The sequence below is a fragment of the Pelophylax lessonae genome (assembly GCF_965119305.1).
Source record: "Pelophylax lessonae genome assembly, chromosome: 2".
Taxonomy (NCBI): domain Eukaryota; kingdom Metazoa; phylum Chordata; class Amphibia; order Anura; family Ranidae; genus Pelophylax; species Pelophylax lessonae.
Genome location: NC_138769.1, coordinates 538,704,309 through 538,718,828, shown reverse-complemented (window position 1 = coordinate 538,718,828; position 14,520 = coordinate 538,704,309).

Here is a 14,520-nt window from a genome sequence, read left to right as displayed (position 1 = left end):
ACTGTTGTGCCTTTGTTTAATCCACCCTTTACGAAGCATGTGAAAGCAATGTAAGGGTATGGAGTATCTTTTTTATTTGTACATAATGTATATTTGCTTACATGCTGAGAAAAATGTTAAATGCGGGCTTAATAAAAAGAAATCCATGTCTTAACATAAATTTCAACCAAACAGAATCAATTTTTATAGACTCGAGATCAATATATGTTTAGAGTTCAAAGCTATTCTTTATGTATTGATAGAGATTGTATTTGTATTTAAAAAAAAAAAAGATTTAAAATATCTGAAATAACTTTCAGCCCGGTTTTGTATTTTAATTGGTTTATTAAAAAAAATAAATCCGATTCAAAGAAAAAAAAATCATATATATATATTTTACATTTTGTGTCCACTGTGTGTTCATACCAGTAAATCTCCCACCTCTCCATAAAGGTGAATTTATATATCCATGATCTGGGACAGAAGTGTTTTCCAGTTATTTTCTGTTTTTTTTTTTTAGCCATTTTGATTCATTCTATTATGTTATTATTGGGTACTGGAGGTTCAGTAATGACAGCCTTTCCTTCTCTAAGCTGCCAATGGTTTGTTCTTTTTCATCATTTTCTTCTTCAATAGTTTGCTGAAAAATCTTCTCCTCTAGCTTTACAGGAAGGAAGAATTATGCTGTGCTGAATTTCAGGGCTGTGATGAAGGATAGTTGCACTGCAGTAACCCCCATATCATGCATATTTTGGGTGGTTTTATCTCCCCCCCCCCCCCAAAAAAAAAAAAAAAAATCAGCATTTACTGATTATGTTTGAATTGACTTGCATTAGTCAAAAATGTAACAAAAATTCACTTATGCTGGCCATACACTACACTATTAATCAGTAATCGGTTGTGACGTTTTTGAGCCGAAAAAATGAAGGACAAGTTTGGAAATTTTCTGCTGAACGAACAATAAATTGAAAGGTTAATGTATTTCTTGTCCAAACTGTTTGCACTACGTATATGTGACAAAGTGAATAAAAAACGGATTTGTTTATGTCCATTGAACGATTTATCGGTCATTACGTGATGGCACGATCGTTTGCTCTCATGGCCGAGTGTTTGTTTTTTCGAGAACGAGTTTGAACGATTTTTCATATACTGTATGGCCAGCATTAGGTGGCACTATCCTCTAAACAGTCAGAACAGTATATTGTAAGATTTATTCAAAGAATTTTCAATACACGTTAGCATGTTAAATGTCTTAAAGTGTTAATTGACCTATTTTGAATAGTAAATGCAGCGGGAAGCAGGGTCCTGCATCCTCCTCGACTAGTGGTCTCCAAAGTATGGCCTACAGGCCAGATGCAGTCCTTTGCATTCTTCCCACTGATATGAGACACTGTTTCTTTTGCTGACAACAATAAGGCACTATTCCTTCCACTGAAACCTATGATGAGGCAAAATTCCTCCCACTGATATAAACAGTGGAACACTATTCCTCCCACTGACACTACCAGTACGGTTCTTTTCCTTCCACTTACATTAAAGCAGTTATTCAGTCATCTGTTAAAAAATTAAAAGTCAGCAGCTACAAAAACTGTAGCTGATGACTTTTAATAATAGGACACTCCTCTACGGCAGGATCCAGCGATTTTCTTGCCTGGCCGGTTTCTTCACCGAGCTTTGGTACCCGGTGTCTGCATACTAACTGTGGGCAGCCAGCTGTAAATGCTTGCGGCTTCACAGCCAGCTGTTCATAGTGCATATATGATTGGTGCCACAGCATTCTGGGACCTGTGACATGTCCCAGAAGGCTGCGGAGGAAAAGGGGGCGAACTAGGGGGCACTATTCCTCTTTCTGAAACCAACCATGGGGTACTATTCCTTTCACTGATGCCAACCGCCATTCCTTCAACTAATCCAAATTATGGGGCACTATTCTTTCTCCTGCTGGCTATAGGTGCTTTGCAGTTTTTTTACTCCCACTGACCACCACGCCTGAGGCATTATTTACTCCTACTGGCGCTGGGGCATTTGCTACTCTCACTGGCTACAGTTCAGGCCCCCTAAAGTCTGAAGGACAGGAAGGTTGCCTCTTGTTAGAAAGTCTGGAGACCCCTGTGCTAATCAGTGCCGGGGAGGGTGACAGGGACACAGCAAGCCTTTTACATCCTGTCCATAAACTCCTACAGATGTGCTTTACTCTAAAGGACTGTGGGCAGAGCCAGGAAATTGTAATGCATCAAGAGGGAATTTTCACATTTTACAGCCCTAGCAGTAATTCAGCGCACTTGAATGATGACACCCACCTATTGTATAATCATTTCAGTAAAAACTAGTGATAGAATGCGCTATTGCAGACAGCATGCCATCTAATGCTTTGCATACAGAGCTACTTATTGTAATGATATCCCCCACTGGACATACAAAAAGCTGTAGCATGTTGTTCAGTCATTAAAGTTTAGCCATGACAGTCTTGCAGAACAGTTATACACGCAGCGATATTATCCCCCACCTCATTTAATTAATGGAATGCATAGGTTTTACACTTCCAAAGAGCCATTATCTCAACTCCGAGACATAAAACCTATCACTTGAGTCCTGGCAGGATGTCGGTTTCTTCCAACCAGGCCTATCGTAAAACTTTGACCAAATCCATTAAGGAAAACCAGAACTAATAGGGGGTCGTAAATAGCGATCAGAGAACTCTGTCAATTAACAAATATACACACGATTCATAAACTCAGACAGGAACATGACACATTAATAATAGGTATATATTTGGATGACAAATGTCATACTGAATGAATTAAGATCATGCATGACCACCCTATCACATATAGAATAGAAGATAGCTGTCAGATATTCCCTGGGTGACCAGTTTATCTGAGCTTTCTGTGTTTGGTATCCCTGGATGCGAAATGACATGCTGAATGATAAACTATCAGTTTAAAGAACTAATACATATTTCGAGCTATGAATAGTGGTATAAAACTGTCCAAAGGAGAGGGTCCTAATACGGTCATAACCCCAGGACAGCCCATGGCCACTCCGTTTTATTTGGTCAGGGGCATTTGTAAATACCCCTTTGATCCCAGAGAAAAAGGGAGACCCCTAACCAGTGATCACATCAAAGAAGGAACATCTATCAAGTTTGAGAACCGATCACACCTGGCTCATCGCTTGAACTCTGATAATACCCAGGACATTGATTGCAAGTATTCTTTCTCCTCAATTCTACCTTATTTTTCTATTGCTGAATTATGTCTCTATTTCTTTTAAACCCCTTTTTTTCTGTAAATATTTTAGTTGCACCAACTTTGACCTTTTCATTATTAAAACCTTATTTTGAAAAGTGTTAACCTTGTCCCTAAGCTCTTAATGCAAGCTAACAAAGAACCTGTCTCTTGAAAAGTGCTACTGTATAGAATAAATCCTCTGAACATACCCGTCTGTGGTGACAGCGCGTGTTACAGATTATTCTAAAAACATAATTTGTATTTTTAAAATTACAAGCTTACTCCGGCTTGGACCAAACAGAGGTGGTGGCATGTAAAGGGTTAATTGCCTTATTAGCCCAGTGATAATTGCTCTCGGCCTGCTGGCACCTAGATTGTGGTCCCGCAAACTGGAAAATCTTTGTGCAGGGTGCAGCTGCGAGTGGCATTGTTATGTAAGTGACAGCGGGGTGTGAGAATGGCTGGTCCTTTGTAACGAGTTAGTGAGGACGACAGGGATCTGATACCCACATCCGTCACACTTATTACTGGTACAGTTCACCAAACGAGAAAAGAGAGATTTTCATGCTTCTTTTAGCCACAAATATGGGCAGAGGAGGACAGAAAAGGGAAAAAGTGAAGGTATACTTTTTAAGGGGTTGAAGCTGCCTCTATAAGCCTGGCCATAGATGAGGTATTTTTTTTTTTTTTTTATCATAAAATTACTTGATTCCCTCTAACCACACATTCAACGTGTATGGTGGAATCCTTCCCACTGAGCTATTGAGGGGAGACTTCCCTGCCATCAGAATACACTGATCAGTGCTGCCAGCTATAGCCAGACAGGGCAATTGATAGCCTGTAGCCTTTGGCTATTCTTACTTATTTTTCTGCACCCTGTTGCTGCAGATTTGCTTGCCAAGGCCCTAAGAAAAAGTGAAAAGCTCCGGGTCAGTCTTTGCTGAGAATTACACAGGGCAGAGACCAGCACTCACATGATAGCACTTAGGCCTGGCAAGCCACTGTCGACTCAGGCGCCAATAGACACATCATGGGAATAAGGGGTTAGGGTCAAATAATTCTACATGCTCAAAAGTACTGATATTTCACTAGGCTGAAGTGGGCAAAGAAGATGGTGTGGAGGCAAGGATAAGGTAAACTGTCAGGCTTTAAAGGAATGCAATTAGGCCAGTCTGTTACGTTGACCTGAAAGAGCAAAGTACCACAACACACTGTAATGCGGTACCATGCATTGTGGTGTGCTGAGTTGGAAAAATGGTGCTTGTCTGTTTAAGACTCATTCACGCTGTCAATTTTGACCTTTCTTATGTAAAAGCATATTCAGTTATATGTGGTTAGGGAGTGGAGAAAGGCAGCCCAAGCTGTAAGCTACTGCTGATTCTTGGTGTTGTATGGCCCAAATTGGCTATATGAGTTAGCCTATTATGATCTGTTCTAGTGATTCGAATGCAACACACATACAGTAGATTGGCCTCCAAGGGTGCTTTCATACTAAAACCAGAAGAACCGGGATGAGCCAGAGCGCCAGTCTTCTGGTGTGGCTTTCATCTTCTCTCTTCTTCTAGATTATAGTTCTTAATTATTGATGCATCCAGGTGAAGAGCGGTAAATAAGTACATTTAATTAGCGCTGAAAATCTGTCATTCTGTATCCCTTCTGAAAATGCTAGTAACCTACCTGTTCTGATATTCCTCTGGCTGCAATTCTTCACCCAAAACAAGTATGCAGATTAGCGGCTCTAATGTTATTGTGCTGAAACCAGGTGACCATCTTAGTGATAGATTTCTGTAAACCACAATAACACAATAATAACATGTGCACAGTACGAGTAATGCTACTGCAGAGGTAGGAATCATTGTAAAACCTAAAACCGAAACATTCTATATGCTAACAGCCAGTCGTGCATGTATAACTTCCACTGAAACCTTGTCCTTTTTTATTCTGATGAGCTTCCTTCTGTTTCTTTTTGTATATTGGGTAAAGAAACATATCTCTCATTTTCTGTGCTAATTGTAAGGAAGGTAGCAGCTCAGTCAGTGTTTTCCAGGCCCAGGAAACCTGCATTGAGAGAAATACAGGGGTTGCTTTGCTGAAATTCTGGTTTCTTGACTATCTCTGACCTTAATTCTTTGAATCATTGATCTGAAACAAACTTGCAGCTAGTGAAGTCAGGATTTCTGATCTGCATATTTTTTGGCTCAGTTAAAAAGTGTTGAAGACTTTGGAGCCATGTAAAAACCTGTAACTAGCATTTTTTAAAAGAAGTCTGCTATGGCTGCCTATATACATTTTTAGTATAAGTGCCCTGTAATGGGATCCAAGCAGCAAACTGTGACGTACTGCATTTAGTCATGTAAAAAAGTTAAGTACACCAAATGGAAATTGATGACATTTTCAAGATATTTAAATATATTTGAACAAATGAGGCATAAAATTGTAATGAAGATTGGTGTAATCAATTAACCATAGTTCAGATTTGTCACATGGAAAAGGTACACTCACCTGGTACATTTACCACCACTTTAGGTAATTTTAAATCATTTTCAGGTGTTCCAGAATAGATGCCAAGGATTAGAGCCTCCTTATCGAATATGTAGGTGGAACCTATTATTTTAACCTCAGATATCCAGGGTCTGGTCTTTGCTATTGATATGTGTGATTAGGCCTTCTGAGTCAATTTGCTGTGCACTGATGAATAAAAGTCCACATTAACAATAGACGTGTTTGGTGGAAACCAAAAACAATATTTTAAAAGAACCTTGTATCCACTGTTAAGCATGGTGGTGGTTGAAATGTATTATTTTGGGGATGATTTGCTACTACAGGGACTGGGCAGATTGCAGTCATTAAAATAATTATGAATTCTGTATCGTATCAAATTGTGCTAAACCAAAAAGTGGTTGTAATGGCTGAAGGTTTTTGCATGAAGGTAAAAAACCTTCTGTGTGCAGCTTCCCCCACAGCCCCCCCCCCCCCCAATACTTACCCAAGCTCAATCACAATCCAGCAATGTGCTTGAGAGCAGCTGCTCTCCTGGATCTCTGCCTCTTCATTCACAATTGGTCCCATTCTGTCTTATGGATACAAAAAGGGGGGCTCTGGAGAGAGCATGCATGAGGGGTGCTTAGCAGGGGGGAGGAGCCAGGAGTATCGATGGGGGACCCGAGAAGAGGAGGCTCAGGACTGTTCTTTGCGAAACCATTACATAGAACAGGTAAGTAGAACATGTGAGTAGTTTGTTTATTTTAAATCTTTCAATATCACTTTTAAGTACTGGTGTGTAATACCAGATAGCGCTTTTGGAGTATACTTCAGTGCACATGCAGGTGCTTTATGCAAACCCCAGGGCACAACCCTGCACAGCTGCCTCTTCTAATTCATCTCAATGGGTTGCTATATGTGGTGGCAGTGGGTCCCAGCAATGTCATTACACTGGTGCTGCATGTACATTTGCATGAAGCCCAAACATATCAATAAACATGCTACAACAATACAATATACCTCCCTTTCCAGAATGTCCACTTTTTGAGAAGTGGAAATAAAGGAAATATGCTAGTAATGAGGTGGTTAAAACATGGAGCTTGGTAATGGTGCTCCAGAGACAGCATATCCTTAAATGTACAAGTCATACAAAGGAGGAGGTAAAGGGGTCAAAGTGCAAGCCACATACAGTAGGAGGATGGAGGTTAAGGGTGTAATGTGCACAGGATAAGAGAGGTGAAGGGGTTACTATACACACCCATTAACAGGCACACTGGAGGGCCATTTATCAAGGCACTGTTTTTAGATGTACAGCTGTGGGTATTGAGAATATGAGGTCATCTGTTCGAAAGTTGTACTTGAAATGGATCTTTCAATGCGATAATAATCCAAAACACACTCACAAATCCATCAGGAAATGTCTCAAAAAGAAAAAACAGGGTTATGGACTGGCCTAAACAAAGCCCTGATTTGAATCCCATTGGAACTGTTGTGGTGGGATTTGAAAGGGGCATTCATGCATGGAATACATTTTGCAACAGACAAACTTTTTCATGGAGATGTGATTCAAAAAAAGTATACAGAGTCAATGCCAGAGATTGGTGGGCTGTTATGAAAAATGCCTACAAGAAGTAATTTCTGCCAAAGCAATATTAGCTCCTGAGGCCAAGGGTGTACTTTAGTTTTTCCACAGTAAGGCTGGCCATACACTATACAATTTTCTTGTTCAACTTTCCTTTAGATTTACCAAAACCATATAATATAAGTTCAAACCTGAACACTTTCAATTTGTATGCAATCAGGCAGGCCCTTGCACTACATAGTTGAAGGTAAATCTAAAGGAAATTGAATAAGAAAATTGTATGGTGTATGGCCAGCCTAAGTTCACCATACATTTAGGCCTCATGCACAGTGGGCGTTAAAAACTCGACTTGTAAGAGCATTTGACTTTTTTTCTGCCTCTAAATGCCCCTCAGTGTTAGCCTACGGTATGGCCTCATGCACACTAGACAATTTTTCTGCTGCTCCAGGTGGAGTTTGGTGGGGTTTTTTTTTCCCCTTCCTCCAAAATCTCCTAAATGTTAGCCTGTATGTCAATGCACAAATAGGCATTTCGAGGCAGAAAAAAAACCCCATAGCTAGTGCGTCCAGGGTCAGAAGAGTTTTGGCAAAAAAAAAGCTTGCCTAAGTGCGTGTAAACCAGTCTAAAAGCGCCTAAGCGCTAGGTACATTTAGCGCTTGAGCATTCACTTTAATGACAGAATAAAAATTATTATTCTGGCCAATGAAATGAACTGACACCCAAGCGCTTGGCGCTCCTAAATACGTTACACAAGTTTACAATCCAAGGGCTTTGGTTTCAAATCATTTTATTGGCCAGAATAATAAGTAATGTAATTAAATATATATTTTATTGAAAAAAAAGAAGATACGTAAAATATTTATGGACAAGTAGAAGGCTCACATAGCCATAAGCTATATGGCATACAGGTGAACTGATCTGGGAGATGACAGATATAATTACAAAGCAGTTTTTTAACATCGACGTCTCCGAGGAACAGATATTGCTATAGCACAAAATATGAAGCATGTGTGCTAGGAGTCTTGTGTTGCAGCCTCATACAGTCCTTTAAGGCTCCGTTCACATGTAGGCGTTTTGGGGCATTTTTGGGGAGTTTTTCTGCTCTAGGATCAGCTCTCAAAACGCCCAACAAGACAAATCCTATTCATTTCAATGGCCCCTGTTCACATCTGAGCGTTTTGACGCTGTGAGCAAAACGCCCAACGCTCAAAAAAGTACATGAGCTTCTTTTTGGGCAGATTACAGGCGTTTTCCATTGGTCTCTATTCAATCTAAAAACGCCTGCACAAAAAACGCCTGTAAATCGCGGTAAAAAACGTGCAAAAACGCTACGCTCAGGTGTGAATGTAGCCTAAATTATAAACTGTGAGCCAGGCGTTCTTGTCCACATCAGTGCCTAACCTCACAAATGCCCTTCTAGAAGAATGGTCAAACATTTCCATAGACACACTCCTAAACCTTGTGGACAGCCTTCCCAGAAGAGTTGAAGCTGTTATAGCTGCAAAGGGTGAGCCAACTCAATATTGAACCCTGCGGACTAAGACTGGGCTACCATTTAGGTTCATGTGCGTATAAAGGCAGGCGTCCAAGTACTTTTGACATTACCATTTACCACCACATGAAAGCTCAATTTATCCTGAAAAATAAAAACAAATAATTTTCCTGGATACACTAAGTAGTTGTGATGATATAGTGTGCAGTGTGATGTACAGGTTTACTAACAAATGTCAAAGTTGCAAAACTGTGTTTAGGCATCAGGATGTGCTTTACCTACATCATGAAGGGGGTAGCATTTTCCATATTAATCCCCTTAAGTGGGGGTGCATCCTTTGATTACAAGCAAAGGGAAAATACTGAACATGGGAATCCGTGAGAGCAGGGCCGCTGATAAAGGGGTAGTGTCAGCCCTCCTGTACAGGGCCCAGACCCCATCAGTTCAACAGGGGGGCCCAAAAAGCTGACAAGTACATACAGTATGCAGCTGCTAAACTACACTCCATTCTACAGCCTCCGGTCATTCTCTTACAGAGGGGCTCAGTGCTCTGATGTTAGCCGTGCTTAGTCTGATTTGTTCGGGTTCTCATTATGGCCACCGCTGTAGCTTTGTTTTTCATCTTACCACCTCCTCCCTCCATATTCTTGCCCTACTCACTCTAATATGAACAAGCGTCAAGACCTCATTCACACACAGAGCACATTTGCGTCAGCTAATAATGATTTTAGTGTATTTTTAGTAAAATATAACTTTGATCACAGGGCCCCGTGAGTTCTGTCAGCAGCCCTGCTTGAGAGCACCATAGGTGAAGCTAAACATCCAGGTTTGTGTTACAATTTTTAGGTATCGTGCATTAGATTGTAAGCTCTTTGAGGGCACAGACTGATGTGAATGTATAAAATATGTAAAGCACTGCGTAAATTGACAGCACTATAGAAGTACCTGTAATAAATAGATAAATAAAATACATTAGGAAGCGATAGTCCATTGAGTAGGTAAATGTGGTCCAATAGAATATTTCTCTTTCGTTCATTGACCGACACAGCTCCTATCATTCCTCACCATTGGGTATACTGCCCCCCACAGGATGACACTAGGCAGAATAAAATTCTGGCTATACCCATGGGCAGTCCCAGGGGGTATACTTCCTCTCTCTGCTATAGTCACTCAGTTTTTTTCTGCCTAGTCAGGAGTAGGGACCTAGTTCCTTGCTGGAATCTTTGGTCCTGGCAAAATTTTTTGGATAGAAATATTTTCTCTCCTGAATTTTTCCTGTGAGATCTACTATCAACTGCTGGGCTGGGCGATGGGCTGGATAATCTAAATCCAGTGATAACCCCAGTCTGGCCAGCGAGCGCGCGCAGGCCTCAGCTCCGCAGGCCTAGCTGTCCCACCCTCTACCCCCGGAGGGTTTTGGGGTGGACGTTGGCCCCTTCTTGGGACAGTCGGACCCCCGGGGGTTCCCCTCCTTCCCGCAGGCATCCCCCCTTCTCAAGTTCCTCCACATACGCTGGGGATGTATATTTTTGGGTGCTTGTATCGGCGGGTTGTGAGTCTCGTGAAGTCCTCTCCCACTCTGCTGAGGATCGCTTTGTGCCTTGTGCTCGGTGACCAGGTGGTGCTGCCAGCGCAGCAGCCAGCTTACCAGTGGCTGAGACAAGCTAAAAATTTGCTCCAACCCCCTGTTTTTGCACCAGTTCCCGTGTGAAAGGGACCTCCTAGGAAGAAGAGTGGTCTAATGATTGTATTTAATGATTTTAGATGTTTTTCAAGCAATCTTTTTGTTAATTAGACCAGACTTGTCCTGTAAATAAAATGCATTTTCATGAATATTTCTAAAACATTACTGAAGATTATTCTGTGTATTTAAAAAAAAAAAAAAAATGAAACAAGTCTATGTCTTTGGTATTTAGGCCATCTAGTGGTGCAAATGGAGAATGCAGACAAACCATTTTTGTGTTTGCTGTAATACATTGACAACATTTCCTCAGGCTGTTCTTCCTTCATTCTTCTTTATAATGTAAGCTGCCAATAAATAACAGAGCACCACTAAATGTGGAAAACGTGATCCGATTGTCTTCATATGTCATTTGACATTTCCTGGCCTCTGCTTACCCCAGAAGAAACATTAGCTATTAAGCAATTATTTATTATTGTTTTCTCCTTAGGTCTACCGCAACCTCGGAGCGGCCGGCACGGACTTCATATCATTGAAGTCTATGCAGGTCGCTCCGGGTCGCCCCAAAGAAGCTCCGGACCCTTTTTCTAAGTCGGAGCGACTTGTGTCGCTCCTATTAGAACGGGTCCGCAGCTTCTCTATGGAAGGCGACCTACGGCGACCTGTCAGGCGACCTTGAGAATTTACAACTCCTTTAAGCCACGGGATTTCAAATCCCCAGGCCGGTAAAGTGATGATCTGATGTCTCACAGCGGGTGATCGCGGGACTCCAGGTCAGCGGGACCAGGGGGGTGAGGAAGGGGGTCCAGTGTAACTTCAAAGATTTTCTGTAAAGGTGAACTTACACTTTAAAGAATAAAGGATGTTTTATTGGATTACAACTGCGGTGTGCGACCAGTTTCTTCTCATTTCTATAAGAGGTGCAGGACAAAATTTTCATACTATAGTGGTCATAACACCCGACTGAGAATCTTTCTGTAGCTCTATCACGTGTGTGGAACTACAGACCATGGAGGCTCTCTGTTACACTTGGAGTCAACTGTGACAATATGTGAAACTGATCTCAACAGAAAGTATGCTTAAATCAAGGACAGGTAGCAGGAATAAGCCCTGTACACACGTACTGATCGTCGGCGGAACGATCGGCCGTCTTTTGTCCAGGGCTGTCGTGTCTGTTGAAAACTGCAAAAGACTGCACACGAATTTTGTCGGCCAACAACAGCCGACTGCAGAAGTGATGTCATGTGATGGTTAACTTTCCTTGTCTTTTTTCTTTTCTGAGCATGCCCAGTCTTGCTGATCTGCTGTCTGTCGGCCGAAATCTGTACTGACTGGCGAACAATCGGCCGTTCTGGTGTTGGCCAACAAAAATTTTAATGCCTGCACACCCGATTCTGTTTGGCCGAAAATGCGCTGTCGGTTGTCGGAAGCATCATACTAACAAGCCGACAATCGGCCGATCGGTACGTGTGTACGGAGCTATAGTCAAAACACTACCAGAGAACATTATTGTGGATATAAGTTTCCAGAGAAGAGGGGAGAGCAGTGCAAGGATTTATTTTTAAGCTTACTAATAGTAAGGTATAAGATCTCATTGCCTTGGAAAAAGTTAGGAGTCAGCAACGAAGAAGAATAGTAATAGCAGTAATATTGGATATGACATACGGTAATTGGTATTGCTCCTAAACAGTTAACCTTAATACTTATTTCTCCAAACCTGGTCTTCAAACTGTGACCCTGGGACCAGTTGTGGCCATTTGCTTGCATTTATCTGGCCATTGGGGCACTGTTTCACCCACTGATACCAACAATGGGTATCAGTGGGTGAAATATACAGTGGGTACGGAAAGTATTCAGACCCCCTTAAATTTTTCACTCTTTGTTATATTGCAGCCATTTGCTAAAATCATTTAAGTTCATTCTTCTTCCTCATGAATGTACACATAGCACCCCATACTGACAGAAAAACACAGAATTGTTGACATTGTTGCAGATTTATTAAAAAAGAAAAACTGAAATATCACATGGTCCTAAGTATTCAGACCCTTTGCTCAGTATTTAGTAGAAGCCCCTTTTGATCTAATACAGCCAGGAGTCTTTTTGGGAAAGATGCAACAAGTCTTTTACACCTGGATTTGGGGATCCTCTGCCATTCCTCCTTGCAGATCCTCTCCAGTTCTGTCAGGTTGGATGGTAAATGTTGGTGGACAGCCATTTTTAGGTCTCTCCAGAGATGCTCAATTGGGTTTAAGTCAGGGCTCTGGCTGGGCCATTCAAGAACAGTCACGGAGTTGTTGTGAAGCCACTCCTTCGTTATTTTAGCTGTGTGCTTAGGGTCATTGTCTTGTTGGAAGGTAAACCTTCGGCCCAGAGTCCAGAGCACTCTGGAGAAGGTTTTTGTCCAGGATATCCCTGTACTTGGCCGCCATTATCTTTCCCTCGATTGCAACCAGTCGTCCTGTCCCTGCAGCTGAAAAACACCCCCACAGCATGACGCTGCCACCACCATGCTTCACTGTTGGGACTGTATTGGACAGGTGATGAGCAGTGCCTGGTTTTCTCCACACACAGAATTAAGGCCAAAAAGTTCTATTTTGGTCTCATCAGACCAGAGAATCTTATTTCTCACCATCTTGGAGTCCTTCAGGTGTTTTTTAGCAAACTCCATGCGGGCTTTCATGTGTCTTACACTGAGGAGAGGCTTCCGTCGGGCCACTCTGCCATAAAGCCCCGACTGGTGGAGGGCTGCAGTGAGAGTTGACTTTCTACAACTTTCTCCCATCTCCTGACTGCATCTCTGGAGCTCAGCCACAGTGATCTTTGGGTTCTTCTTTACCTCTCTCACCAAGGCTCTTCTCCCCCGATAGCTCAGTTTGGCCGGACGGCCAGCTCTAGAAAGGGATCTGGTCATCCCAAACGTCTTCCATTTGAGTATTATGGAGGCCACTGTGCTCTTAGGAACCTTAAGTGCAGCAGAAATCTTTTTGTAACCTTGGCCAGATCTGTGCCTTGCCACAATTCTGTCTCTGAGCTCTTCAGGCAGTTCCTTTGACCTCATGATTCTCATTTGCTCTGACATGCATTGTGATCTGGAAGGTCTTATATAGACAGGTGTGTGGCTTTCCTAATCAAGTCCAATCAGTATAATCAAACACAGCTGGACTCAAATGAAGGTGTAGAACCATCTCAAAGATGATCAGAAGAAATGGAAAGCACCTGAGTTAAATATATGAGTGTCACAGCAAAGGGTCTGAATACTTAGGACCATGTGCTATTTCAGTTTTTCTTTTTTAATAAATCTGCAACAATGTCAACAATTCTGTGTTTTTCTGTCAGTATGGGGTGCTATGTGTACATTCATGAGGAAGAAGAATGAACTTAAATGATTTTAGCAAATGGCTGCAATATAACAAAGAGTGAAAAATGTAAGGGGGTCTGAATACTTTCCGTACCCACTGTATATGTAGTACTGCCCCCTAAGGAGCTGCTTAGTGTGGATTGCCCTGGGTTACCCATAGCAACAGTCCGTAAAACGTATCACTTTAAGACTTGGCTCAGACAATGAACAGTCCAGGGGATTTGGTTTTTGTATTTTATTTTGGAACTTGGATGGGAGAAGGGATGAGTGGGATACCCCAACTTGAACTATACACAATTTCTGACGACACGAACTGTAATGAGTGTGGCAAGGCTGCTGCTTCACCTTGCCACTGAAGTGAAAAATAGGTTCCTGACTGGATTTCTCTTCAGGGTCCTGACTTGGCACCCCCTTTCTCACTTCCCCTGCATGATATCCCCTTGTCCACTGACTCTCCACTGGAGTGGTTCCCTTCCTGGGCAGACCCCTGGCAAGTTTCCCGCAACTCACGGACACTGTTTTTCCCTGGGTTGCTCTGTCTTCAGCTCCACTTGTCGGTATCCTGGACCTCTTGGCTCAGCATCACACACTGGATCCACTAGGCCGACTGCCTGTGACCACCTTCCTTGCCGACAGGAGGAGAGACAAATGTCACCCTCCTCCTGGGACCTGGCACCCAAAGACGCCCTGTCACATGTGCCCCTGGCTTTTACAGCC